The sequence below is a fragment of the Daphnia magna genome, unplaced genomic scaffold (genome assembly GCF_020631705.1).
Source record: "Daphnia magna isolate NIES unplaced genomic scaffold, ASM2063170v1.1 Dm_contigs175, whole genome shotgun sequence".
NCBI classification, from domain to species: Eukaryota; Metazoa; Arthropoda; class Branchiopoda; order Diplostraca; family Daphniidae; genus Daphnia; species Daphnia magna.
Window position 1 is genome coordinate 142,202 of NW_025533154.1, and position 2,452 is coordinate 144,653.

Genomic DNA, 2,452 nt, shown 5'->3' on the forward strand with positions numbered 1-2,452 from the left:
TCTGTTTACATGTAGAAGTATAAACTCATAATATAACATTGTATTCACATTGAATACAAGTATATTTGATTCTGTTTACATGTAGAAGTATAATCTCATAATATAACAATGAATTCACATTGAACACAAGTATATTTGATCCTGTTTATATATAGAAGAAAAAAAATCATGGTATAACAGTGTATTCACATTGAATAGAAGGATATTTGATTCTGTTTACATGTAGAAGTATAAACTCATAATATAACAGTGTATTCACATTGAATACAAGTATATTTGTTCCTGTTTACATATAGAAGTAAAAACTCATGGTATAACAGTGTATTCATATTGAATACAAGTATATTTGATCCTGTTTACATATAGAAGTAAAAACTCATGGTATCACAGTGTATTCACATTGAATACAAGTATATTTGATTCTGTTTACATGTAGAAGTATAAACTCATAATATAACAGTGTATTCACATTGAATACAAGTATGTTTGATTCTGTTTACATGTAGAAGTTTAATCTCATAATATAACAATGAATTCACATTGAATACAAGTATATTTGATCCTGTTTACATATAGAAGTAAAAAGTCATGGTATAACAGTGTATTCACATTGAATAGAAGGATATTTAATTCTGTTTACAAGTAGAAGTATAAACTCATAATATAACAGTGTATTCACATTGAATACAAGTATATTTGATCCTGTTTACATATAGAAGTAAAAACTCATGGTATCACAGTGTATTCACATTGAATACAAGTATATTTGATCCTCTTTACATATAGAAGTTAAAACTCATGGTATCACAGTGTAATCACATTGAATACAAGTATATTTGATTCTGTTTACATGTAGAAGTACAAACTTATAATATAACAGTGTATTCACATTAGATACAAGTATATTTGATCCTGTTTACAAATAGAAGTAAAAACTCATTGTATAACAGTATATTCACATTGAATACAACTATATTTGATTCTTTTACATGTAGAAGTATAAACTCATATATAACATGTATTCACATTGAATACAAGTATATTTGATTCTGTTTACATTTAGAAGTATAATCTCATAATATAACAATGGATTCACATTGAATACAAGTATATTTGATCCTGTTTACATATAGAAGTAAAAATCATGGTATAACAGTGTATTCACATTTAATAGAAGGATATTTGATTCTGTTTACATGTAGAAGTATAAACTCATAATATAAAAGTGTATTCACATTGAATACAAGTATATTTGATCCTGTTTACATATAGAAGTAAAAACTCATGCTATAACAGTGTATGTACATTGAATACAAGTATATTTGTTCCTGTTTACATATAGAAGTAAAAACTCATTGTATCACAGTTTATTTACATTGAATACAAGTATATTTGATTCTGTTTACATGTAGAAGTATTAACTCATAATATAACAGTGTATTCACATTGAATACAAGTATATTTGATCCTGTTTACATATAGAAGTAAAAACTCATGGTATAACAGTGTATTCACATTGAATACAAGTATTTTTGATCCTGTTTACATATAGAAGTAAAAACTTATGGTATCACAGTGTATTCACATTGAATACAAGTATATTTGATTCTGTTTACATGTAGAAGTATAAACTCATAATATAACATTGTATTCACATTGAATACAAGTATATTTGATTCTGTTTACATGTAGAAGTATAATCTCATAATATAACAATGAATTCACATTGAACTCAAGTATATTTGATCCTGTTTATATATAGAAGAAAAAAATCATGGTATAACAGTGTATTCACATTGAATAGAAGGATATTTGATTCTGTTTACATGTAGAAGTATAAACTCATAATATAACAGTGTATTCACATTGAATACAAGTATATTTGTTCCTGTTTACATATAGAAGTAAAAACTCATGGTATAACAGTGTATTCATATTGAATACAAGTATATTTGATCCTGTTTACATATAGAAGTAAAAACTCATGGTATCACAGTGTATTCACATTGAATACAAGTATATTTGATTCTGTTTACATGTAGAAGTATAAACTCATAATATAACAGTGTATTCACATTGAATACAAGTATGTTTGATTCTGTTTACATGTAGAAGTTTAATCTCATAATATAACAATGAATTCACATTGAATACAAGTATATTTGATCCTGTTTACATATAGAAGTAAAAAGTCATGGTATAACAGTGTATTCCCATTGAATAGAAGGATATTTAATTCTGTTTACAAGTAGAAGTATAAACTCATAATATAACGGTGTATTCACATTGAATACAAGTATATTTGATCCTGTTTACATATAGAAGTAAAAACTCATGGTATCACAGTGTATTCACATTGAATACAAGTATATTTGATCCTCTTTACATATAGAAGTTAAAACTCATGGTATCACAGTGTAATCACATTGAATACAAGTATATTTGATTCTGT